Source organism: Manacus candei, unplaced genomic scaffold (assembly GCF_025592945.1).
Source record: "Manacus candei isolate 608988 ecotype Guabito, Panama unplaced genomic scaffold, ASM2559294v1 h1tg000029l, whole genome shotgun sequence".
Lineage (NCBI taxonomy): Eukaryota > Metazoa > Chordata > Aves > Passeriformes > Pipridae > Manacus > Manacus candei.
In genome coordinates this window covers 2,865,278-2,893,232 of record NW_026138077.1, presented here as the reverse complement: position 1 = coordinate 2,893,232, position 27,955 = coordinate 2,865,278, and the positions used below count along the sequence as shown (strand labels likewise).

Below are 27,955 nucleotides of genomic sequence, written 5' to 3'. Positions count from 1 at the left end.
TTCCAATGAGCATCTAGAAAGCCAAGGCCCACAAACATCCTCCCTCCATCTCTGGCACACACCATTTAATTTGGATGGGAAGTCCTGGGGACTTTCCCGGGAGACAGCTGCAGCTCTGCCGCTGGCATTCATCTCCCAAATCCTGACAACAAGACATAAATACTGTAATTGTTGCTCTGATGCCCCAATTTCCCTTCTGGGATCCACAGCTTGTCTTGGTCGAGGTTTCATTTCCCCCAAGGAAGGCCAGTCCAAGAGCAGAGTTGTCAGCAGTAGATCACTTAACCTCATTGCAGCTCCCTGGAGGACCACTGCTCACATCCCCTCTTAGTTAATGAGCTAAAAAATGAATTATTGGAGCGGTCAGCAATAAGCAGGAAGAGGAGGCACAGTGTTTCATTTCAGCCAGCACTGACATACCTTTAAATAAATCAACTGAATAAGAGTACAAGGAAGTGTGAGGAAGAGCAACTCATCAGGAGAAAGACACCAAACCAATCCCTAAAAATAAAGGCTAGTAAACATTTCCCTCGTTTTCTTCCCTTAGCTGTAATCCTGGCAACTCCAAACCACTCCCTCAGTACCAGAGATTTTCAGCTGTAGTTGTCAAAGCCAAAACAAGACTCTTAGAGTGGACTTTCAACAGCGGAGTCCTTTTCTCAGGACCAAATTAAGAGCTGGTATGCTGGAGAGGCAACACCTCCATGCACTCAGATGGTCCCAATGATTTACCAAATGCTGGAGAACATCTGAACTGCCTCTTCCTCATTTGTAATAAAATGAATAGATTATAACTCCTAGATAAACTTAGAGAAATTAAGAACAGAGTTCCAAGACTTCCTTTGAGCCTTTTATCTCTAAAGTTCTGTGTTCTAACCCAGCTTGCTGCTACAAACTCCAAACCTCACTGGTTACACAAGGGGCAAATACAAGGGGCAAAATACTCTGGGGAACCAGGAATGAGTCACTGAGCCTTGGCCAAAGCCCTCCAAGCTCTCTGCTCTTCCAGGAGTCTCCATCACCAGTGAGCTCCAAGTACACACAGTGGTGTGAATAATGAAATCTCTGTTGTGTCAGCAATACTGTACATAGGTAAAGGGTTATTAGAAACAGATGAAAATTTCAGTTCTCAGTTTATTTTGATCTAATTAGGTGCTTGCTTCTCAAGATAATGTCCAATTATTTAAATTACTCTGCCAGCCACACCACATCATTATTATCTGGAAACATAAATACCGAGCCCTGGGAGGGGGGAGGGCTAACTAGGGAGCATCAGAGGATAGAAAAAGCAGATTTGCTTCCAGCACAGCTTCGCTCCAGGAGCTGCACCGCATTCCCCACTTGTGGTTTGCACTGGAGTTGCTCCCTGAGGAGCCATGTCCTACAAACCTCAGCCCCACAGAGCACACTGAGTTTTACACCCAACAAATCCAACCAGGAGCCTCATGCTGCTGGTACCCACCCTCCATCCTTACTCCTCCTCGCTCCTGTTCATCTCTGCCTTCACTTCCATGGTCCCTCACACATATTTGGTGGGGAGGTATGAAAGGCAAGCACCAAAAGGATTTGCAGGGTGGAAAAAAAAGTCATGTTCTTACAGCGACCCAGAATTGATTGTGTGGGTGGACATCATGTGGATGGGGACCCTGAGAACTTGCCATCAAAATTCCACAGCTCCAGCACAAGAGCAGCCTTGTTCTTGCCAGAGCAGTTCCAAGGATGACAAAAATGTTGTGTCCCTCGTTCAGTACCCAGAATTACCCACTGTTTGTTAAAAAGCTGGATCGATTTTTGAAGGTTGAATCAAAAAGACAATGGACAGCAGGTATTTATCATGGAAGAGCACTGATTTCCCACCACCTGAAATACTGTGCAGGCATTTTGAAGTGAAGTTTTATCCTCCACACCTCTGACAACAGCAAAAAGTTCTTGAAATTTCTTACCTTTTCTTCTCACTTCCTAAAGAAACTAATTCTGTAACAGAGGAGGCCTCTAAATGTTCTCTCCAGTGTGGCTGTGCAGGTGCTGTGCCCGTGTGTTGCCATTTCTGGTTGCTCACTGAAGTACAACCGTTCAACGCCGTAGTAACCTGGCCAGCTCAGCAACAGCACTGCCAAATATTCTCTCCTGTTGGCCAGCTGACAAGGTTAATGTGTCTCTTCCAAGAAAATGAAGTAAATCTAACCCCCTGTACCTCCCAAACTCCTGGAAGAGCCCCAGAATGTGTCATTAGCTTCATGGTCCAGCTTGCAAGAAGCCGTCACCTAATGGCCAGTGCTGGGCAGCTGGTTGTGCTGGGGCTTCCCATTTAAACAGCCCCCTTTGTGATGATCCTGACAGGAATGCAATGTTGGGATGGGTAAAAGAAAAACATCAGCGAGGGAGGGACGGGATTGAAATGTTGGGAAGGGTTCCTGATGTTTTTAATTGCAACAGCGAAGGGGGGAGAAGAAGCGAGGGCGAGAAGAAAGGGCTAGCAGCAAGGAATTTCCAAAGTGTCTTCCTGCCCCGAGCAAAGCAGGAACTGGGAGGAGAGGCATGGAAGAGGAGCTGGGAACAATATGCTGAGAAAACACAGGGGCTTCCTCTCTCTGCAGGAGAAGACCCCGGTGTATTGCACAGCCAGTGCTTAGCAGCTGAGTGGTTCGAGCCCGCATGCCTTCTCTGCCCGGCCGCGTTGCTAAGGGGGAGAGTGCACAAGCCCACCAGGGATATGCAGGTCCCTGGCAAACAAGAGGGCTCCAGACAGCAAACAAAGACCGAAAGGGTATGTATTCCTTAATTACGGAAAAGCTCTTCAGAGACAGACCACTGTAAATCCCGCCCGGGGAAAGGCCCACGATTTATGTATGCTGGGGTAAAGAGGGAATAAATATCGCTCTGGCTCCTGATCAATATTATGAGTGTTTTGCCAACCTACAGGGTGTTTTATGAGCTGTATGGACAGAAAGGGATCATTAATAATTAAATAAAGTCAACCTATTAAGCTTATTACTTCTTACAAGTTAAACATCCCTGACGGACGAAGACCAGCCCCACAGGAAAGCCACAGATCAGCCAACCCATGTCTTGCCTTGGACTCTGCTCCAGGGCTGCCTCCAGTGAGCAGTGTAGTAACCCAGCTTGGAAATGATTTCATTACTGTCTGATGGGGAATTTGTCTGGCTGTGGACTGTGTTCAACCTACTCTTCAACCTGCAGACTTTTGTCCAAGAGACAGAGAAAGCCAATTCAATGCTGCATAAACATGGCAAATTCAGGTTACTTCTCCTACTGTCAGTCCTATTCAACCAAACCAAACCAAAACACCAGCACCAAAAGGCACAAATCCCTACAAGTATCCAAGGTCAGGTTGGACGGGGCTTGGAGCAACCTGGTCTAGTGGGAGGTGTCCCTGCCCATGGCAGGGGGTGAGACTGGATGGGCTTTAAGGTCCCTTCCAACCCAAACCATTCTGGGATTCTGTGAAATAAAGGTGGTTTCCCACCAGCAGCACCTTGCACTGTCAGGGACCTGTTTTCTGGAGCCCACAGCCCCGGACCTTCTCCACCATTAGCTCTACTATTCCATTTTCCAGTTTTCCTTTCGTAGCTGTGTGTTTAAGGGAAATAAAACCCTACTGTGCATGAGGGACAGAGATCACTCACACGTGTAGAGCTGAATGTGCTTCTCAAATTAATCACACCTTGCCTGACACTCACCAGTATCGTCGTAGTTCAGATTCAGTGGAGCTTCTCCACCTTTCTCCCTCTCTCCTGACAGCATCCCCTCCAAAACAACTCCAAAGCAGCTGCTTCTTCTGCACCTCTATGTTACCCCTCCAGTGATGCCACAGAGTAACCAGCACCTCTCCTTCAAGTGTTAATACACCCGCAGGATTTATTACTGCCCAACATTAATGGCCAGCCTGGCCAAGACATCAAGGTTTACTGACTCCAGGCTTTCTAGATAAATATCCTGCAACTGTGGGCTCTGATATATCACAGAAAATTGCAGTCAACTTATGTTTTCATTGCGTGACACTCCATCTAATAATTTTTAAGGTACCCTCGATAAAATATATCACACCCGAGGTTTATTCCGTATGAAGTTAAGCAAAAACTATGTGACACATAATGGTGGGGGATACTGTGGGTACTAAGAAAAGGCTTATTAAGCTGAGAATAAAGATCCTAAAGGTGACAACTGCAAGCCCTGTAAGCTGGTTAAGTCTTTTCTCAATACAAATCCAAGCTTTTTGTTCAGTGTGAATATGTGAAATGAAAACAGTCCCCAGAGATGTAATAAAAAGTTTGAAGAATGCCACAAACTGTACTTTCCCACTAACCCTATATGCCCCAAATTTTTTAAACAGCATTGCCAGCAGTATTTCAGAGGGAAAACCCCAAACAATGGTGAACCCTAAGGTTTTAGAGCTCCCCATTGCCCAGAGGAGGTCACGAAGATGATCAGAGGGCTGGAGCACCTCTCCTATGAGGAAAGGCTGGGAGAACTGGGATTGTTCAGCCTGGAAAAGAGAAGGCCCAGTGGTGACCTAACTGTGGCCTTCCAGTGCCTGAAGGGAGCTGACCACAAAGATGGAGAAAGACTTTTTGCAAGGGCCTGGAGGGACAGGAAAAGGGGGAATGGCTTCCCATTGCCAGAGGAGATATTGGGAAGGAATTCTTGGCTGTGAGGGTGCTGAGGCCCTGGCACAGGTTGCTCAGAGAAGCTGTGGCTGCCCCACTCCTGGAAGTGTCCAAGGCCAGGTTGGATGGGGTTTGGAGCAACCTGGGACAGTGGAAGGTGTCCCTGCCCATGGCAGGGAGTGGGACTGGATGAGCTTTAAGGTCCCTCCCAACCCAAACCATTCTCAGATTCTACAATTTTAAATGTGCAGCTTGGAGAAAATAATTAAAAAAGCAATGTGAAGAGTGGAGGAAGCTGGATTTCTGCTGAGGTGTGCAAGGGAGACCTCATGAGAACCTGCAATACAACTGCCATGAACAACAGCTCCCTCACACCCACCCTCTGCCGACCAAGAGGAAAACTGCTGAGTTCATGATCTGATTCCTCTGGCATGCAGGTACGACATGCCAGCCATGTAAAATGTAACCCACCAAAAAAAAACCCAACAAAAAGGCTAATAAGTGAGTTATCACTGTGTGGGTCTAGACACGAGTGGGCTGCTTCCATTTCTTGGGTGGTCACACTCGGGCACACCACCAGTGTTACCTAAAAAAAGCCAAAAGCTGCTCTACAACAGTTGAAACCAAGGAGCATATTTGCTTCTTGCTTGTTTTAGTAATAAATATATATGTGCAGGGAATAGTAATTGGAAATATGCACCTAATGTATTTCATTATTCATGTGTAACCAGACTTAACCTGATGTCTTAAGTGTATAAATCAAATTGCATTGTGCCAGTACCTAAACACAGACTGGAAATTTCAATTTGCAATTTGATATACAGTCACTCAGGTTAGAAGATTCCATTAATTTGCAATTTGTTAACACTAATTTTCTCCTATAGGAAGGCTATGCTTAATGCAGTAGCACTTTAAACAGAGCTCAAGAAATCATTACATACTTTTTTCCTTTTTTTTTTTTTTTAAAGGAAAAAATATGAAAATCCTCTTGTACAGTATCCAAACATTTCAGTGCATAAATCTCAACAATCTGTGCCAGGTGAGGGGTGGAGGGAGGTGGCAGGAAACAGGGATGTCCCTCAGCCCCACGGCTCCTCCCGTGCCCTGCACCATCACGGCACATTAAGGACACTGTGACACAGCTGATGTGATCTGCCTTGGAACAGATCCCAGCACAAACAGAGCAGAGAGGAGAAATGGAGTTTCTCCTCTGCAAATCCTGCTGGAAAGTGGAGAAGGGGCAGAACTAGGAGTGCACCAGTGCCTTCTAAACACTGAGGGGGGGAAACCCCTCCAAGGGCTGCCCAAAGGGTGACAAACCTGCAGAGCAGGCTAAAGAGAGCTCAGATGAGGGCTTGCTTAGCACACAGAGGTGGCTTCAGTCATAGAATCATTAAGGTTGGAAACGACCTCTAAGATCATCAAGTTCAACTGAAAATGGAAAAAAATGTGTTGTGGGCTCCAGCAGAAGCCAATCTTCACCCAAGGATCAAAAACTGGAAGAGGAGGGGCTGATCACAATGCTGCACAAAGACCTCCCAAAATTTACTTGATAATTTTGATCCTTTGCTACCAATAACTCCTACAGTTTGGTTTACAAGGAAAAACAAAAGCCCTTTCAGGGGGCTTTAATATTACCTTAATTCCAGCAGAAGCAATAAGATGACACTCTTTGGAGTATTTGGGGAAAAACCACTCTCTAACATTACACTGAATTTATGTAAGACATAAAAGAGAAAATACAAGTAATAAACATTGTATTAGAGCATAGACTGTGAAGAAAAACGCATTTGGAGCAGCAAGCAAATAAAAACAACTGCCTGCTCTGCACAAGTCAGCAGTGGGAGGCAGCAGTGTTTGCAGTGGGAGGGCTGAGGGCTGGGGACCATGGGCAGCATTTCTGGGACATACATTGATGCTACAGGGACCTCTCCACTGTCCAGCTCTTCCCAGATGACTTGGAACCCTCCCTTCTGCTCTGCTCACCTTCCAGTGTCTCCTCACCTGCAATTCAAGAATCACAGAATTGCTAAGGCTGGAAAAGACCTCCAAGATCATCAAGTCCAACCTTCAACCAAATACTACCATGCCCACTAGACTATGGCAGTGAGCGCCACTTCCAGTCCTTTCCCAAACACCTCCAGGGATGGTGACACCAACACCTCCCTGGGCAGCCCCTTCCAATGCCTGACCACCCTTTCAGGAAAGAAATTTTTCGTAATATCCAACCTTAACCTCCCCTGGCACCACCTGGGGCCATTTTCCCTTGTGCTATTGCTCATTGCCTGGGATATACATCCCATACCCTCCTCTTCCTCTCCGACACATCCTCCCTTCTTGGCTGACACGCCTGTTCCACTACACCACCTCTGTTGATTACTCCTTCAGCTGCTCTGGTTGTCTCTTACATTTCACTGATGACAAGGGCTCTACAGAAATTGTTCATGTCATCAGACTCTTCTATGAGTTGCACTTATTAATGGCTATTTTTATTTAGTAAAAGTGATGCCTTTCATGGCAAGTTGGATCTGAGGTATTCCCTCTGTTCAGCAAGTGATGGGACTCCCCTCCACCTCAGTTCTACTGGGCTGCAGGTGTTTGATGCCTTTCTCCAACCACAAACGATAATTAGTTTAAAAAAGGTTGTTGGTAGAGTCACTCATGTTTCTGAAAAAGTGAAGTGAATGAAAAATTGACTTGAGTAACTAAGAAAGACTTTAGAAATACTCAGCAGTGAACAGGCACAGAAATCCATGAGGTTCCCCTGTACCTAAAAAATGAGATACCAAGACTTTTTTTTTGTTTGTGTATTTTCAATAACGGGACGTGCAATGATGGGGTTGCCAAAATGTGCCTCGAAAGGTGGGACTAGAGATGGACTTGGCTTTCCGCAGATATTGGAGTGCTCAGGTCCTGCTGAGGCATTTCTAATTGCACACCTCTGCCTATTAATCATTTGCAAACCTTTAGGCCTTTATGATTTACAAGCCATAAGGTTGGTGCTTAACAGTGGGAAACCTGCATAAAACCTGACAGCAAAGAAAATCCGCACTGGAGCCACCTGCCAAAAGTGACAGCAAGTTCCACTTCGACAGCAACTCAGAGAGAGGTGTGCAGGGATCTCAAAGCTCAATTAAAGCCAGAATTAAAAAATTAAAGCCTCTTGCCCAAGTGCTGTTGGAGTGTAAGTGCTTTCTCTCTCCCAGCTACTTCCCTGCAAATCCCTCTTTGGGCCACATTTGGAAATTATTTTAAAAAGATAAAATATCCCTAATCTGTTACCAATTAGAAGAAACATGTGAATATTATTTTCTAATTTGTGACTCAAAAGCAAAGTCACTGAAATAATTACATCGGCTCCTGAATATTCCTATTGTGCTCCTGAAAAAGAATGAACAGTGGGTATGTCCTCTCCTGCCCGAGATGCCCCGGGGCTGAATGTATCCATAAGAACCATCAGAGCCCTGAACGTGAACTGAAAAAAACTGTGATTTCTGGTCTGTGGCAGCTGCAGCCCAAGGGCTGCCAAACTGATTAGTTCCCTCCTAATGGTCTTTGTGTAACTTGGGTTTGTGGCAAGGAGGTGGGACACAGGGACGAGCCAGGGAGGCACAAGTGGAGCAGCAAACACGGGGTGCTCCGGCGCCCACTCCACGAGTGACCCGTTCCCTGAGCCAGGATTTATGACAGAGACTTCTTTTCAAAAGCCAGACGTGGCACGACTTGAGTGACTAACTCCTGAAAATTGGTAATTTCCTGGTGGTTAGCAGGGGAAGGTCCACCAATGGGGAAGCAGAGGCTGCTAATAAATTTATAGTGCGTTATATGCCAATTAGACCCCTTCAGCCCTTCAAGAGGCAGCGCCACCAATCAGGTTAGCATTCCACAAATGTACTCTTTAGGGCTGATCTCATCACAAATCAATCCTGCATTTAAAGTGCAATTTTCATTAGTATTACCTGGGAATGCACTTGTGAAACAATGCAAGCAGGTATTTTCCTTCTCTCCTCTGGGCGCCCTTCCTTGTGCAGAGCTATTTGCTTCTCGTACACAGCCACGTCTGAGCCTCCAATGGTAAATAATCATTGTGAATATCACATTAATTCTGCATCCAGCCAGATTTATTACACACGTCATACCTGGGAGTTTCACCGTCACTCACAACCCCTCGGTGAAATTACATCCTTGTACCTGACCACGCACCATGGAAGATCCTGTCAATACCAGAAATCAGAGTAGATCCCTCAGCTTTCCACCCCACCACATCCACAAGTGCTAAGACACCCGATGCTGCTTGTCTGGGCATTCAGAAAAAGGAAAAATGCAGAAATAAACAGTCTGTCTGGGTTTAGCATCTTCAGCATATGTACAGATCTACTTTCAAATCTCTGGCCACAGCTAAAACTGCACCTTGGTGCTCATAGTCTATGCAAGCAATATTGTATTTTGGATGTTCTTCTTGGCCTTCCGTCCTTGCTGAACAAGGCCAGAAACAGCCTTTAGTTTCAGCTTTATAACCTATGGTAGCACAAAGATGCCTCAGGAACACCCGGGAACCTGAGTGACTAGGAATGCATTTTCCTTTCCTTCTCAAGCCAGGTTCAGACCTTGGAGAAGCGCATCCAGAAACTCGTCACAGAATCATGGAATATCCACAGTTGGAAGGGATCCCCAAGGATCACTGAGTCCAACTCCTGGCCTTGCACAGACACCCCAATAATCCCACCAAGTCCTTGAGAGCGTTGTCCAAACGCTCCTTGAGCTCTGGCAGCCTTGGGGCCGTGACCAACGCAACCTGACCCAACTCCAGGTGGCCTCCACATATTTCACTTCCAAATCACTTCAAATTCATTCTAATTAAGGTCAACACTTTGTGATTTGCTTGTCAGCTGCCACAGCACAAGCACGGGAGAAGACAAACGTCCAATGGCTGAGGTTGTTTTGGCTCAGAGCACTATGGGATGTGCTTGTGGGGGCTCTGGAATCTTCTGAGCTTGTGCCACGAAGAACAAACAGCTGTAAACTTTCACAGTGCTTTGTTCTCCTGCTCCTGTGCTGGGATGTCCAACGGCATTTGGGATATGGCAGTCCATGCTGGAAGCTCACCTCACTGAGCACAGACATAACACCCACATTACAAGAACTTAAAGAACAGGAACTCTCTAATGCAGGAATTCCCAAAGCAACCTTCACCTCCCTGCTCCCCAGCCAGGTAAGCTCCTTTAAAGTCACAGCAGGACCAAATTTTGCTTCCCAAACTGCCTCTGCCCTCGCTCATTTTAAATTTTGTGGAGGCTCTTCACAAAAAACCCACAACATAGGAAGAGCAGTGCGATGCCTCAAGCCCTGGGCTGTCACCTGCATCTTATTTCTACTTAACCTCTTAAATAACATTGGAATTCACTTTGTCCCCTGATGGGCTCCGTAATGAGAACCACCTGTCAATCACGGCTCCATTAGCCTGGACAGACTTTCACTTCCTGAAACAATTTATTGGATTCCCAGAAGCGAATGGGCCTTCCTCCTTTTGAGCCAGGTTTTTTTGGGGAGCTATTCAGCGGGAGCGGGTCTCCCTTCTGTCCCTGCTGAGCGGGGCATTGTTTCCCCCGTTTGCTCATGAAAACGGTTTCCTGGCTTGACCCACCTCTTCTTGTCCTGGGCAGGCCGAGTGTTTGCCAAAAACTTCTTTGGACTGCTCAGTTCAGCGGTGCAACACAAAACCCACCAGCTGTTTCCAGCCACTGGGGCAGGGGAAGAAGCCAATCGTGCTGTTAACCCCTTCCCAACAAAGCCCCACTGCACACGGAGAGCTGGAGCAGCGTGAGCTCGTCACCCCTACGCCAGGGGAGCGGGACTCCAAGGGAGCTCCTTCTTCCTTAGGAAAAAAATATCTGCTCTCATTCAGCGTGAAACCAACCACAATTTTGTTTTCTTCTTGCTTTCTCTTGGTTACACTCGAATTGCAGCTCAAAGAAAGAATCTTACTAATAGAGGCTAAAAGCACTTCCGCTGAAACATTATCCTGAGTATTTTCATTTCTCCGAACGTGTGCGAGTCCTTACGAGGTTCATTTGCAATGTGCCTATCTGTTTTGATGAGATAATAAAATGTATTTTATTTAAAAATATCTCCATTCCCCCCCCCAAAGGAATTTAAATGGTCAGTTAATCTTTCTGCTTCTGAACAAACTACTGAGTAAACAAAAGAGGGCCCGAGATTATATAAACCAATATTTTTTCCATTCTAACACTGGTCTCGAAGACTAAAATACAGATGTACCTGAGCATTGGCTGTGTGCCTTTTTAGTATAAATCAGTTTAACTTTTAGCCTGGGAAAGGAAAAAAAATGGAAACAAGATGATAGTTATCTGCAGCCTTCTGTGATTCTCGAGTCAATGGTAAATGGGGGGACTCGTTAGTGCCATAGTGATCCAATCAGGATGAAATTATGCAGTCATGTAAGAAATAATATCTATTAGGCTAATTTAATCAACGAATACTTTACAGATGAATTAGAATGCAGAATCCAATTATTTCAAACATTTGGACTGTCAGCCGCTGTGTTTCTGAAGGGGTGGAAGGGGAGAAAAGGAAGGTTTTAAGGATCCTTCTGAGACGAGGCTGGCTGGGCTGTGTTTACAGCAGGAGAGCTTCTAACAGCAGAAAAGCCCACAACCACAATCAGCACCTTCCGCAGCTCAGAGGGCTCGAATCCAGTCCCTCTCCCTGCTCCTGGGGCACCTTCCTCTGGGATATTGGTATGGACAGCTTGATCTGCTGTTTGCAGTGGCTGCTAATTACTGTCTCCAGTCTTGGTAATTTCCCCTCGCCAGTCACCCTTTAAAAGGAAGGCTCACACTCTAATTACAATGGGTCTTTTGTTATTTGGCAGGGCAGACGTGCCCCTGGATTGGTGCAGGACACCCCCAACTCCCTTGATCACAGGAGTGTTTGTTCCCTTGAAAACCAGAGGTTGCTTTACGATGCCAAGCAAAGGGAAATGGTGCACAAAGGGAAATGGTGCACAAAGAATTACCACTAGAAGGGGAAATTGGTTTAAAACACAACTTGACTCAAAGAAGAGAGGACAGAACTGGGGGCTGTGAGCACACAAACCACATCTGCGATCCAGAGTGACTCAACATCTACTTTGCTGATGCTTTGTCCAGTCACAAGGGGATCAAAATACCTGCCAGAAGAACACAATTCCCCCAACAAGGAGACTTTTGGACTGGCTCCTTGCTGTAGAATAAAGGCACAAGAAATCCCACATCCACTGCCTCTCTGTGGAGAATTTTCTCCCCAGTCCACTGGAACTGGTGTTTCATAAACAGAGCAGCCACCTCTGGCTGGGATGTGACTGTGAGAAGTCTCCTCACCACTTTTCATAGTTTAAGGTGGACTCCGGTTCCCCAGCACTTCTCAGGAACAACAGAATGATTTGGGTAGGAAGGGACCTTTAAGACCATCTCATTCCAACTCCCTGCCACGGGCAGGTGCACCTTCCACTAGACCAGGTTGCTCAGAGCCTCGTGAAACATCTCACACACATCCACACCACGCAGTCTCATCACACAGGGCCTGCCCACCACATTTACTATCACAGCAGTTAATTCAAAAACTGAAGATGGCAAAGGAGTGTGTTTTGCTCAACTCCACGGCACAAAAATGGCCTTTTCCTGCTCTCTCAGCATTAACAGACAAACTACTCCTGAAAGCTCTTGGCAGCTTGAACAGAGGAAAACAGGGCTACAGGAAAGTGATGGATACTTTAACCATCTCCTGGACTATCTTCCACAAAGACCTTAAATGAAGTTTAAGCTTAAAACTTTCATTTCCTCCTGCTGGCCTAAGCATTTCTTTTGAGTATTTGAGGGATATCCCGAAGAACAAGAAAGCCTGGAGCCTGCATCCCCTGGAGCACTGGGGATGCCCCATTGCTCTGTAAGGTCTGTGCCGCGATTCCCAGCGTACCTGTGATCCAAACATTTGTCTGCCCTGTCATCTGGAGCGGTTAATGGACTCTCTTGCTTATTTAAACGTTTAATGCTCTTCTGATGCCCAAATTATGCCTGTTTCACGTGATGGATTAGCACAGAATACAGCAGTGACAATTTCCTGCAATCTGTGGAATATCAGATTTTGATTACTTCAGGAGGAAAAAGTAAAGTTCTAAGTAAATTGTTTTGATTGATAAGGAGCAGAGGAATAGTTCATGTGGTGGTTCATTGGGAACCTTGATGAATGCCTGGCAGGACTATCATGAGTCTCCACAGAAGACATGAAATAGCTCTGAGAAGATTTAAGGTATTTATTGCTCAAATAAAACAAAACCAAGTGACACAAGTAGGTGAAGCAGTGCTGGGTGATTGAAATCTGCTGATCAGGATCAAGTGCAATTCCAATTTTTACAGGGCAAAACCTAATTTTCCAGCTTGCCTATAGAACACTGCTGGCTATTTTAGGAATTTTAGATGCTGCCTTTCTTCAGTGAGGAATGGGGATGGTTCCAGATTCAGGTCTTCATGGCAGATCATCTGCCATCTAGTTAATGCTGGCAGTTGTTCTAGTTTTGGGTGGCAAATTATTTAGAAGTACCTTTTTAAGATAAAGCTATTTTTTTAATATATGTATATATACACATACATGAATCCCATAAAGCCAGAATATATATGTTCCACATAAGGTTGGACTTGACCTTGGAGGTCTTTCCCAATCTTAATGATTCTACGATTCTCTCTCTCTCTCTATAGAGTATATATGCCCTTTCTATATATACCCACTCCGTGGGCCCCATTCCCTTCCAGCAGCAGCATTCCCAGCTAAGAGACTTCAAGCTGAGCAGGTTTCCCACAGGAGCAGCCCCAGCACGAGGATGTGGCTGCTGCCTGCTGAAGGCAGCACTGATGTCTAGTACGAGGTCTACCTTTTGCTGCCAGGCAAGGTGAAGAGCTCCTCTGAAGTGACAACCTGTCTTCTTACCAATTACAAATCCCTCTGATTCAGGGCTTCGGTGGCAATAACACGTCAACAATCTCCCTGTGATGGCAGGAGCAGATGTGACCCCTCCACTCTGAAACAGTTGCTGAGCTGCGTCTCTTGTGAAAATCCCCAAAGCCCTCCCTGACTGCGGAGGGACTTTGTATTGAAAGCATCTTCCCCAAACAGTTCAGACTAAGGGAACCTTCTGAGAGATACGAGGAAGAAAAATGATGCACTTGAAGGGAGGGTTGCATCAGAAGCACCTTCTCCTTCAGAAAAGGGAGCTGCTCTGAGCCCACAGCACTGTTTTGCTATTAAAAAAGCCAGTTACAGTTAAGCTGTGAAGAGAACTGATTTTTTTATTTTCAGTTTACTATTGCTGGGCAGGGTTGATGGATGTTTTGGACAGAAGAGGCTGAAAGGAGGCTTTGTGAGCCAAGATGATTAAAACAGTTGTCTTGAGCAGAGTTTGTCTATTCTGGAAAGAAGTGGGGGAGACTCCAAGCAGTCCATCAGCAATTAATGGCTGGCAGAGGAGGCACTGATTAGAAATGACAGCTTTGCAACAGGTTTGAAATCAAAGGGCAGTAAAACCAGCTGTGTGGCTGAAAAAGCTGCCCAAAAGCTACAAGGATCCTGATGATCTTCAGCTTTTCTAGCTTATGTCCTCCAAGATCCACCATGTGGTGTGATGGGAACACCAGTGGCTTTGCTGGCACTCCAAGGAGGATAAAGAAGATCCTGGTAATAAAATGAAGGATCCTTACAACTTGCAGTGTGAGAACATGGTGGATTTGGAGGAGGCTTTGATGCTTAGGTGGGGTGTTCAGGGACATGGTTCAGTGGTGGACCTGGCAGTGCTGGGTTAACTCGGTGATCCTGGAGGGTTTTTCCAACCTTAACAACTCTATGAATCTATATTTCAGATGCACAGTGGAATCCAGTGGCAGGGTTTGTTATTCCAGGCTATTGAAAGAGACCATGCTAGAGCAAGGACTAAGGATCTCTTGCCTTCCCTGCAAAATGCTTGGACTTTCCAGGGCTGTTAGGGCAAGTGTCCCAAACCACTTGTCCTCTGCTGATAGTGCTTAGGATGAGATTCTTAAGCTGTAAGCAATCAACCCACTTTGTCTACTGTAAAAGGTTCTTCCACGTAGAAGAAAAAGAAATTACTGGTTATTCTGAGATCCAAGCAGTGTGACAGACCTGGCTGGTTATTTTGCACAGCTTTTGTAGTGAAAAAAAAAATAATGTTCCTCTTATCGCTGTGATCTGGCAATTAAAACATTTTCCACGTGACAAACAGCAGGCAGCTCCCACCAACAGCCAGAAGGAGCTCCACCACGTTCCTGAGCATTTATTTTTTAGCTCCTCGATCAGACCATAAGGAATGGACCACTGAGAATTGCTGGGTCAGACCCTAAATTGCATCTTGGTGGGCATCTGACCCCAGCCCTGCCTTGCTGAACCCGTGAGCTGAGCACTGGCAGTTCCAGCAATCCCCCTGTTTGCTTTTGGGAACCACATCTGAGGAACACAGTAACCTGGCAGCTACCTCGAATCGTGCCTGGATGCTTGGAAAAAAGCTATTGCTCCCTTAGAGATCAAGTGGGCAGCAGCCCCTTAACAGGAACTGGTCTATGAGCTACCACCACATGTCTAATTAATGACCCTGCCGGTCGCAGCTGGAAGAGCTGAGCTGGGGGTGATTAATTAAATTAGCTGGCAGAGGAAATTACAGTGGAAAAGCCAAAGTTTGATTGCTCCATAATTAACCACAGTGCAAATAATATCTGCATCTATAACTTCCAGTGATGAGATCAGAAGCCAATTGAATTTGGCACTGATTGAAGCTGTAAATATCCTGTGGTGAAAAATGATAGGTTTGTTCTGAAGGGAAAACTTACAGAAATGAACATCCAGCGGATGCAAGAGGGGAGCAGGGGACAGGGGAGGGAAGAGCACTGGAATTAGATCCTGATTTCAGCTGATCTCTGCAGTCTTCTGGAGTGCTGGAGGACTCAACAGGAAGAAATACTTTACAATCTGCTGGAGCTGCTGGATGCTGTGAGGTTCCTGATCAGAGATTCAGTGAATCCAGAAAGCAAGGGCCATAGAGATCATTCAATCCCTTGCCTTTCCCCACATCCCATGTTTCCTAGTGGTGGGATTCACTGCTTTCCCTGGGAGAGAACTGCACAGCTTAAAGCAACCAGTCCAAACAGCTCCTCTCCAGTCCATCCCCTGCTCCTGGGAACACTTGCTTGAACTACAGGAATCCATTTTTCCAAGGACATCATCTCCAAATGCCTGAAAACCCCTCTATCCCCCCCCGGTCATTATAATTGCATTAAGCTCCTAAAGCATCTCCTTCTGAAGATCCTCACTGAAGACTTGAAATATTTCTTACCATTCTTCTCTCCAATTCCCTTTCTATTTTGCCAAGTTACAGCCATAACATGCCCACACCTCCATCCCTGTATCACGCTGAATTACTGTGAGTAATTCACTTTCAGTGCTGCTGTAGTTCTGGCTTAAAGAAAGCTCAGGTTTTTAACTGAGGCCCAAAACACACCCCCTTCACACACCCAGATAAGCCAAGATTTATTTACATGCTTCTCAAACTGTTATCCAATGTACTCCTCAATAAAACCTGCACATTCCAGAAAATACTTATTTTTTTAAAGCACTGAAAAGTTTTCCCTGAATGTTGAACTAACAGTGAAAGGGCACTATATACACGTATAAAATATTTCATATTTTGTGTATTTTACACATTATCTTGAATTTATCAAGGATATTATACATATGCCTGATAGATTCTTGATAAATGTGCTTGATAAACTCTGTGCTTGTAAATATGTGTTTCCTGTATGTCCCACTATGGCAGTGAAATGGTCTGTCACCTCTTGGCTGTTAAAAATACAACCCAAAGCTCTCTCCCCCAGGATGTCACATGTACTTTCCTCTTACAAAATATCACATCTGAGGGTGGAGGGTATTTTCCTTGTCTTACTGTGACATCCCCCATGACACCTCTTGTTCTCCTCTCTCTCTTATTCCCCATCTTAATGCATACACTGATATCCAATGAGCTGTCTGACACCCCAGAAATGCAAATGTGACAACAAACACCAGCTAAAATAACAGATTTGGACACACATTAATTTCAGGAGTCCCAAAACTTTATCAGAAGAGTGACTTTCTGGACCCTTTCATTTCACTTGGGCCATTCCCATCACACATCCTGCACAACCCTAGGCCTTGTCTGCTCCTCCACACACCCCAAGACCCCCTGTAAAACACACTGTGTCCTTAAAAAAGACCCAAAATGTTGGTGACTGATTTTTAACATACAAAATAGGTACTTTGCATTTGGCTGCTGAGTTTATCCAGCCTCCAAATATATTTTGTGGAGGCACCAGCACACCCCTGTTCCAACTTCACTCTGTTGGACCCATCCTGGGGCTGATGAGACACAGGCCAGGGGCTTCACAAAGAAACCAAAACTGCAGTTCTACCACTCAGAATTGCAACTGCAATAATATTTTAAATAATCATATTTATTTTAAATACTACATTAAATAATAATATGATTTAAAATAATAATATTTTAACTTTTCGCCTAGACTGGGAGTCCCAACGAGTAACACCAGTTAATTTCTGTAGCTGCTTTTCTCTTTTCCTCCTCTTTGCCTGAATGGAACAGGTGAATCCAAGCAATCTCAGGTATCTATTTATGACTGGTCTGAGCTGTGGGAGCTGCACAAGTGGCCAAAGCAGATCTGGTCTGGAGGGGCTCAGACAGGAGCACACACATATGTCATTAGCGAAGGATTAGGGCTGCAAATTTTGGCTTCTTGAGATGAGAAAGGAAAAAAGGTAACTTCTGGATATCATTTTCATAAGACATCCTTCAGTTTTAGCACACAGTGACACAATCCTGTTCTTTCCACCTGCAGAGGAATCTAAAAAGCATTGATGGGGCTGTGATTTTATTGTGTGTGCACCTCGGTTTCCCAAGCCTGGCTGGTGCTGTTGAGAAGTGAAAATACAGTAAAAACATCCCTTAAGAAATTCTGACCCGGATGAAAGAAGGAAAATGTAAATCTTCGGGGGGAAAAGCAAAGTTAGCTGGAAGATTTCTAGGCCATGACAAAATCATCTGTTCAGCATGAAGGCTTTTTGAAGCCTGTCCCATCTGCACCTTTTGAGGCTCCCCAATTACCAAGGGATGGTTCTTCCAGCTCCCCAACCTCTCACAGACTCGTACAAAAAATGCTTCAGCGACAGGACTCGGCCCTGTCTGCACGACCTCGTTAATAGGCACGGGGAGACATTTCATCTCCCTCTGACTTCTGCCTCCCATCCCTCACCTGTGCTCACCTCCACACATTTTAACCTGCTATTTAATTATGTGAATGTCTGATTTCTCCTGGTCACTCTTTCAGTGCCCCCACCCCCCAGCACCCTGACACGGAAAAATGCAGCAGTAAGAGCATTATCTCTGAGGAACTGAGGATATGTGAGAGCTGTGGGGAACCTGCATTCGGGCTCGTGTATCTCAAGTTTCAATCCAGTCAAAAGCCAGCACCATCTTTTCACTGCTGCCCTTTTCATTTAGTTATCTTACTGAAGTCTCCTCTCCCCAGTCACTTGCCATAGGCTACCAGCTTCCTGCAGAGCCAGAAACAAAGCTCAGTCTTAAACAAAGGGGGGAAAAAAGGGAAAAAAGCACAAAAGAAAGTTGGTCACAGTTACTGTCAGGGAGCCCTGCGGGTTCTGTAGCCACGACCAAAGGGAAGGGATGCTGCTGCTTCTGTGCCTCGTGTCACTGGCCAGCAAAGCCACCAGGAGCACTGCCTGTTCCTAAAGTACTGCTCAGCATCCCACCGTGGCTTTAGCCATGCTCTTCCCTCCCCAGGAGCTGAAACAAACCCACGAGCCATTCAAACAGCCCCCGAGGGCTGAGAGGGGCAAAACCAGCACAGGCTGACCACTGCCACTAGTGACAACCACCAAAAGACTGCTGCCCATGAATGCAACCTTACTGGAACACCCCACCTGGGAAAAGGTAACCTGAGGACCACCTCCCTCCCCCTCAGCCTATCCAGTGACAGCCTGTCCTCATGTTTAACCACAAGCAGTTTATATATCTCTTAACACCAGAAAACGTGTGTAGAAACGGTAGAAAGAATTTATATAACAAAGGCTCAGCAGCACAACCAGGAATAAACTGTCTTTACAGCAACTTATGCCACACACAGAGAGCAATCTGAATTATGATTAGTCAAACTGCTTTATGTTTGGGGAGAGCTGATGTACAGAGAGGAAGATGTGACCTCAGGGCTGGAGGAATGCAAAGAACAGGTCAAACACCAACTACACAGAAAAGCTCCAAAGGAAAAGAAAATATTTTACCTAAGATTTCTATCTAACAAAACAGAATATTTCCTCTCCTCCTGGATGTTTCCCCTGCCAGCAGCTCTGCTGAGTTTCTCAGCAGCAGCAAGTGCTCAACTCACAGTAGTTCCCAAAGTTCTCACAGTGAGCCTTTGGATCTGACCCAGGGGATCCCCTAATAGCTGATGCTTTTGGCATTTTTTTCCTCAATGGTTTTATTTTGGTCTTTTTATGATTACAAGTTTCAGCCTCACAAACAGCTGAATTTCAATAGCAACACAAGTGTTCAGTGCTTTTCCTTTTGGAAATAACTGATAAAATAGTTACTGTGAAAGAGAGTGAGGGCAAACAGGACCTTGGCAAGGCTACCCAATCCTTTAGACAGCAAACTTCATTTTTCAGTTGCTTTTAGCTTGCCATATTTAAGATGAAACTCTCCATACCTATTCCTCAGGTGCTGTGGAGTAGCAGATGTGTGCATGCACATGTTTGAGCATGTAAATGATAAAAAATGGGTTCAAGAAAGCCTAGTTAACAGAGATGTACTCCTCTCCAAAATGTCCTGTTTTAGTCTCTGATCTCATTTCTGTTTTCTTTCTAAATGCTTATAAAAAATCAAGGACTTTTCTGGGGCAAGACCAACCCACAGTGGCTGACATCTGATTCCTTTTCAGCTGTACTGGCCTTTGGTCATTAGCTTGATGTGAGCCACATCTCCCACCAATTCACAAATAAAATATCCAGGTTTTTTCCCACTGGAAATGAATCTTTTTGCTCTTCCATGCTCCTGTTGCAGTGCCACAGTTAAACAGTGGCCCAAGTAGTTTCTAATAAACACTGTGATGGTTCTCTCTCTATTAGTATGTTCTGAGTTGACCTTTTCAAGTAGCTTTTGGCCAAGCAGATGTGAAGTCCAGTGAAAAGACGTTCATCTTCAAATATGAGATTCTCCCTAGCTCTGCCAGGTGTCTGGGAGAGAACTAAGACAAAAAGAGAAATAATCAGGCCGTATTTAAAACAGAAATTAAGTTTGGAGCCAAGATCCTACATGGATCTTGAGCCCTTCACAACAGGCACTCACCCACTGGACTGGTTCTTATTCTAGTAAACAACAACAAAAAAAAATCACTTTTTGTACAGATGATTATTGACTTAGGAATACTCTTTTCCCTATCTCATCACTGCTCATACAACACAAAGAAATCCTCCTTGCCTGAGTCCTGAACACAAATCCTAGATTTTCCAAAGTGTAACAAGCTCATCAACTTCTTATTTAGGGCATTTCAGCTTAACCTGGTGCTTTTCAGTGTGGCAGCCAAGACCAGCCAGGAGTTGTGAAGAATCTCAGCTGAATAAAGGTACCTGGAGCTGACTGCACCTCCAAGGTAAAGCATTTCAGTCTCTATCACCTGCCCTGCTGCAGAGACCTCCAGAGGTAGGATGTCCCCCAACAGCTCTGATTTGGAAGGCTAACACACCCAAGGGCATCTTTCCTTGAGTCTTCTGGGTGTGCCCAGAGGGGGTTTCTTGTTTTTTTTCCACCGACACCGAAAACTACCTTTGAAAACAAGGGGTCAGTGATTTCCACAACTCCTGGGAATGACATGTCAGGGAAGAAACCCAAATGTCTCTGCAATTGTATGAAAATGGCAAAAAACTGCTAAAATAGGGACTGATGCCTTTCTCTTCCTTTTGTTTGAAAGTAAAGCTCCTTGAAGGCCCTTCCCTTCTATTCGGCTTCAGTATCCAAAGTTTGGCCATTGCCTCTGGCCCACTGCTCATGAGAGAATCATGGAATGGTTTGGGTTGGAAGGACCCTAAAGCTCATCTTGTTCTACACCCCCTGTCACAGGCAGGGACACCTTCCACTAGCCTGGGTTGCTCCAAGTCCCATCCAACCTGTCCTTGGACACTTCCAGGGATTTCATAAAGTGGTTCTGATACTATTTAGATTGAAAAGAACAACAATATTGTGGTTTTTACACCTCTGCTTTTTCACAAATGTTCTAACACACAGCTGAAGGAGACAGAAACACTTCCTTTGCAAGTTTCTCTTTCACCACCAATGAGGAAAATAAGGATTATAATAATTATTGCAAGCCAGGCTTCTGTTTAAGAAGTGTTTGAGCTTTTATCAAAGGCAGACTTGCACACAAGGAACGGGCAGTTGAACCGAGGAGCATTTTATCTAAAGCGCTCATTAACTTGGACAACCCGGGTCGAGGGTTTTGTGTTGTTGTGGTTGTTTTGTTTTGATTTTTAATCATCCAGGCATCTCCCATGCCTGTACAGGCACCACTGCTTTCCCGGATCAGCTCCTGCACGACAAGGTCTGCCAGGCAGCTACAAGGACAGTAAAACACAGTGCACTAACCTGCACCTCTGGAGCGCTGCGTCTGAGCTTCCCAGGCCTCCAAAGGGTGAAGTCTGACCAGCAGCCACCCCAGCTGACATTCCATTTGCCTCACTTAGTCATTCCTATTAGATGCATTTCCTGGAAGCTACTGGTAAGTGACAAATTTTATTCTTATCTTTTTAATTTGATTGCAAAGCAATGCAGTGACTCCAATCTGGAAGCCCACGACCCAGCATGTGAGAACTGGTTCACTTTTACAGCTGTACAGGGGGGAGCTTTGAGTTTACTGGCAGCAATGAATCAGTCTTTTTATTTATGCCCGTGTTTGAAAATGCAATACCACCGTAACTAATAATTTATACATTTTCCTCATTACCTTTATGAAATATCTGCTGTCCAAAAGAGAGCTAATAGAACTCCAGCTCACTGGGAGCAGTGCTGCTCGGTGGAGTTCAGCCACCAGAAAGACCAGGAGTGAGTTACAACTCTTGGGCTTTGTTGGTGTATTTTTATTTTAATTCTTCTTCTTAATTCCTTCCCGACACCTCCCTTGTTCACGGGACTTGCTGAAATACCTTAAGTGAAACCTTTAAGTCAAACCTTAGGTCCCCGAGCAGCTGCTGGGTCGGCAGAAGCCCAGCTGTCTAAACTCTACTGGCAGTAAATGTCACTCTTGCACACAAACTGCGTGCCTGGAGAACCCACAGGCACATCTTGGGCCATCACATCCCATCACGTCCCCGGCCCAGACGTGAGACCCGGGATGGGAACCGTCCCCACAGCCCCGGCGTGGCGCGGAGCGGGCCCTGCCCGTGACAAGCGTGCTGCAATGACAGAAATGCACTTGGAGTTGCAATTAGTGGCACTGTCATTTTTGGGCGCTCCTGCCAATTAATTAAGCCTGTCAAATGGAAAAACAGCGGCATTCACATGATAATTTATATAGGGAGAGACTGGCCCAGCAAAGCTGCCGCTGCCGCCAACAAAATCCCCTCCGAGCGCTCAAAAAAAAAAAAAAAAAAAAAAAAAATAAAATAAAGAAGTAGAAAGGGGAGGGGGGGAAGAAAGAAAGTTAAACTGTCCTTGTTATAATTGTTAACTCTGATCGCTCAAGTAGAAGACGGGCTGATTAAAACTCCAAACGAGCCCCCAGCTCGCTTAAATCTCAGAGTCCGGAATGATAGAATCAGAGGAGTTTATTCATACCATTAAGCCCCAGAGAACTTAATTGAAAGAAGAGCATAGCCTGGACCTTGACAAGCGGGAGGTCACAGTAATTGCTGCCGGACATATTTAACATTAAGATAATCAGGCCATTAATTACCCTTTGGATCATTAAATCAGCCAGTTGCAAAATGAAATTTCTGCCTCTATTACTCACTTGAGAGACCACAGGGGTGGCTTTTAATTTATCAGTGAGCTTGAGATACAAAGGACCAGGCTTGGGGAGGAAGGAAAAGGGGGAGAAAGGAGGGGGTTTACTTCAGCAGAGGCAGGAATATCAATCCGCCATGCTTGGTGATCGTGGCAAATTAACTAGGTAAGATAACCTCGGCTTCTAAAGGCAGAAGCTGGGGGTATGTAAATAGATGAGGGCAGACAGGGAGATCAGAGCCTGCACACCACTTAGCAGGATAATAAAGGAAATCATCCTTGATTATCAGTGCTAATTTGGACACTGCCGGTAGCTTGTTATGCGTGTTCTGAGTAGCATTTAATTAATTCAATTGCTTGTTAATGAGGGAAGTGACATGTGGGGAGCAGATGCCACCCAACTGCAGATGGGTTCTGGTCAGCCCTTCACAATAAAATCTTCCTTTTTTTTTTTTTTTTTAATTTATTTTTAAAAACCCCCTTCCCCCACCCCTGAAACGGGAAAGGTGTCAAGCGTGGAGGAGCATTGAAAAGGCACAAAACACTGACCTCATCAGGCCAAGAACCGCCAAGAAACCGGAGCTGACAACGCGGACAGAGAGGTCCCGATGCTCCCCCACGCCCCGTTTGTGACGCTGCCGCCTTATGCCAGGAATCCAAGACCAACAGGACCATAACAGCAGCTCCAAAAGGAGCCAGAGATGAGGCATCCCTACCAGACCCAGGATACGATTCTGGGATCTCAAGTACCCTGTTTCCCAGGGCTTGCCCTTTATTTGCACTGTCTATAAAAAAGGATTAATTATTTTTGTGAAAAAAGATGGTATGGGTCAATTTTTTTCACAGAAGACATGGTCTAATATTTTTCATCAGTTATACCCCAGAAAGCAGCTCAGCCTCGGAACAGCAAGCCAGGCTTTAGTGCAGGACTGTAAAACTCAGCTAAATACAGTCGAGCTGCATAATGTTTTCTCGACACCATTAAATTCAGTTCATTAGTGAGCGAGGGATCAAACTGGATCTCACAGCGGAAGGTGAAAGGCAATTCCCGGCACTGCTGGCTCCCAGCTCCACACTACTCAGCCAGCACTGGATTTTCCTACCACCTCTGGTACCCAGAACAAACAGGGCGACTGCTGTGCAAACAAACCCGAGCACGACTGCTGCAGAAGCTCCAGCTAAAGAGCAGAGCTTAAAACCACGCCTGGGCTTCTGCCACCCATCACTTAAAAAATAGTTTTAATGGAATTGGGTGTTTGTCCTATTTATGAATATTCTTAAAAAGATACCAAAATGGTGGAGCCTTTTAAGGTTTGCACTTAAGGTTAGCCCTTTAGGGTAGCTAACCCAGATATCTGGCATCACTTGAGTAGGAAAACAAGAAGCAGGGTGCCTGGACATGACCCTGCCTTCCCTCCGCTTGCCCAGCAGCTTCCAGCTGGTGGAGGTGACACATCATCCCAGTGAGACAGAGATGGAGACCTTGGGAGCTCAGAGGAAGAGGGAGAGGGAGCAGATAATCGTCTCCTGGAGTGGGCAGGGGGATGGTGGCAGCTTGTCCCCTTTGGAAAAGGCCAACAACATCTCATGAAGTCGATGGTGGCAACCAAGTCTGCAAACAGAATCCACGTGGATAGGAACAGTAATGGGGAGAAAGCAAAACCTGCGAGGTGTGTCCAGGAGGAAGGCAAATACCTGTAGGAGACTGACACACCTATGCAAAAGGCCCAGGTCACACACGGCACAGAGTCCCCAGGTCGGCTTCCCCACCTCTCCAACGTTCCCGGAGCAGCGCTGCCCCACCGGGACACTCGTGTGCTGCCCCACTGCAAAGCACCGCTGGCAGAGTGTGCTCAAACAGTATCAACAGCAATTAGAGGAGAGTCCTGATCTCATCCCTAGCCCTGGTTAATTGTCGCAACATTGATTTACTCTAATTTGACTTCTCACTCCAAATTAAACCCGCGTTACCGAGGGAGGGACTGCAGGCAAACTCTGCCCGCTCCCCCCGCCAAGACAGTAAATTTAATATTGAATACACTCACAAAAAAACCTGGTGGTTGTTGCACGATCCATACTGAGAGATCTGTTTCCTTTCTTTCCCCCCTTTCTCTTTTTTTCTTCCTGTGAGTAATTAAAAGATGCTTTTCTTGACTAATGATGCCCCTGTTTGGAAATGGGAAGTCGATACTCCTGCACCAGCAGTCAGCTCCAATTTGTCACAGGGCTCCCGAAGTTTGAGCGGCGGCTCTCAGGGCTCTGGTAATTGCTGGAACCAATTACCAGCTTTCCAAAGCTGACCTAGTCATGGACCCACGGACACCCCTGCTCAGGGCCAGCTGGTCCCCATTCCCTTTCATACTCAGGATCCACACGTGCTTAGGTTTTCTGCTGCCTCACCAACTTTTTCTGCTGCTTATTCCCCCTTCTTCCCTGGGATCACACCAACACCCTCAGCCCAACCTCTGCCTCGTCCTACTGCTTTATCCCACACGGCTTCCTTGAGGATCCCACCACACCTGTGCTCCCAAAACCTCCCAAGTCAATGTTCGAGGCCATCCAAGGTGTTGCTTTTGATCCAGAGGCACTGAACAACCTGGAAATCTGCTTACGGAATTCCAGAATGGTTTGGGTTGGAAGGGACCTCATTCCACCCCCTGCCATGGGCAGGGACACCTTCCACCAGCCCAGGTTGCTCCAAGCCCCGTCCAACCTGGCCTTGGACACTTCCAGGGATCCAGGGGCAGCCACAGCTTCTCTGGGCAACCTGTGCCAGGGCCTCCCTACCCTCCCAGCCAAGAATTCCTTCCCAATATCCCATCTAACCCTGCCCTCTGGCAGTGGGAAGCCATTCCCTGGGTCCTGTCACTCCAGGACTTGTCCAAAGTCCCTCCCCAGTTCTCTTGGAGCCCCCCAGCACCAGCTCTCAGCTTTCTGCCCCTTCAGAAGGGGCTTTGCTAAACGCTTCTGTCCTCCCTGATCTCCAAACATCCTTGGTCTCCCTCTGTCCCTTCTCCACTGGAACTCCAAATCTCAGCTCCCCAAATTATTTCTTCTCACTTACTTTCTTGCCTCTTCCCCCAGTCCCTCAGCTTCAGTTGCCTCTCTCCCCTTCAATCCCCAACAACAAAAAAAGAGGGGTTGTTTAACCCTCCTTTCAGGTCCATTTTAGCTGCTTCCAATGGGATTCCTCATGCCAAACTCCAAACAGCACTGAGAAAACAGCACACACAACTTCTACCCGAACAACTTGAACTTACTTTCTTGCCACAGCTCAGACAGAAGGATTGTGATGCTGGCAGAGACCAAAGTAAAGCACAAAAGGAGGCACACACTTGGAAGAAGCAGAGCTTTATGGTATTTATGTGAAAAATCTCATTTCAGTCCCTGCTGCAAACAGCAGAAGGATGGAAGCAGCAAAGCAAGATTACAATTGCTTTGTGGGAAAATTTTCACATCATCTTAATTCTACTTTTTCTAGCACCTCTTCCATCACACAACTGTGCACTTGAACACAGAGCTGGAAATTCCTATTTATAAAATGAATCTTTTTGTCCCAAAATGTTACAGTGCAGGAAAGAAAGTGCAATGGTGTCGGAGACAATCAGAAGCAGCTGAATATAACCACGAAGATGTACAGAAACAAAGCAGGAGAATTAAAACAAGCCCTGAGCATAAAATACAAAGAGAATAAAGTTGATTTTCTATAAGTAAAACTCAATCCCAAATGAATTACTTAATTCAAATGGATGGTGCTCTTTTTATCACAGTCACACGGATTTTAGATTTTTCATGATGTTTATTACATGACTACTAAAATAATGCAATCCTTCTTTTTTAAAATAAAATATCAATTGAGTGTAAGCCTTTTCCTTGCAAGTATTTAGAACTGAGGCATCTCTCCAGCTCCTCTCAACAGTAAGGAGCAACATGTATTTGTCAGATGCAAGAATATGAGAACTCTAGATTACACTGTACCTGATGAAATCATTATGTTACCTGTCTAATAAAACACACACCTACAGCAGGAATCCCCTTTATGTCTGAACAAACCCTCTCCTTAGGTCTCCCTGAGCACTTCTATATGCAGTGATTCATCTAAGTAGCCTGATTAATGTAGTGGCTTCATTCTCGAAGATGAACCAAAGGTGGCACCACAAATTCATTTTTCAGGGCTAACGAAAGAAGGCAACAAGAAAGAGTTGACTTGATCACACACAACAGTACAAACCCACTCCTGCACCATGGGAGGGGGCCCAGGCTCACCTGCCATTTCACCTGGGAAAAGCAGGATCCTGGGATACATGTGGACAAAGCCAACACAGAATTCCCGCCGAGTTCTCCCGTGTGCAGGAGGCAACACCGAGAGCTGAACCTCCATCCTGGGATGGAGCCCCCCAGAGCTCCTGCTCAGACCCCCGTCACAGCCTTCTGAAGCCAACTGCAGAGCCTGGCCCAGCTGTGCAGGCTGGCCCAGCAGGTCTTTGTCCTGCCTGAACCCCCTGCCACTGCTTCCCCTGAGCCAGTATGTTAGAGCCAGCCACCTCAAATCTACTGAAACCACCAAAGCATTTCCAAAACATCTTTCTTTGACACTGAGCAAATAAATTAAGCACAAAAACCTTTAGGTTTTGGTAGGACAATAGATCACGGACAGATTTTTCACTGTGTGGAGCTACAGGACGTAGGTAAAATGCTGTTCTCACAGGAAACAACCCCTCCACCAGCTCATGGTTTCACATACATCACATAAAAAGTAGTAATCAAGTCCATAGTGAGCAGGACTTTGAACATCTGTGAGGAGAACCCAGAGACCTGACAGCCAGGTACAAATTCCTGAGTGAGCTTGAACTTCTGAAGGCAGATTATTAATCATAAAGTGACAGTCCAAGAGCCAGGAACTTTGTGGCCGAGCGAGACAAAGAGACACAGGGCAGGGTAATTTAGGCTGAGGAAGAGCCAGGCGGGAGGTTTCCATCTCCCACTGATGAACAAAAACATTGCTGAGCTGCTGAGGAAACCTCCACAAGAGGGAAAAAGCAACTGGGTCACTCGACTTCTGACACCCCCACTCGGACACCTGCTCTTCCTGGGCACTCAGCAAAGATATAACTCAGGATTTGTACAAGGCACATGGCGAGGGAGAGTTTAAAAAACAGCATCATCATCCCCCACCCCCCCGCCCGCCGCGCGCCAGGGCGAGACGGGCCGA

General features: G+C 45.9%; 1 protein-coding gene and 1 long non-coding RNA gene across 10 annotated transcripts in view; both read right to left on the bottom strand.

Annotated features, from left to right (window-relative positions):
- LOC127472607 (arf-GAP with GTPase, ANK repeat and PH domain-containing protein 1) overlaps positions 1-27,955 on the bottom strand; it is a 314,949-nt gene that overhangs the window by 11,405 nt on the left and 275,589 nt on the right. The window lies entirely within an intron of this gene.
- Positions 6,388-27,955, bottom strand: LOC127472621 (uncharacterized). Its single transcript, XR_007905087.1, has 4 exons — positions 23,293-27,955; positions 21,388-21,517; positions 8,588-8,694; positions 6,388-6,632 (listed from the first exon to the last, which is right to left on the bottom strand). It is a non-coding gene; the product is annotated as an uncharacterized LOC127472621 (long non-coding RNA).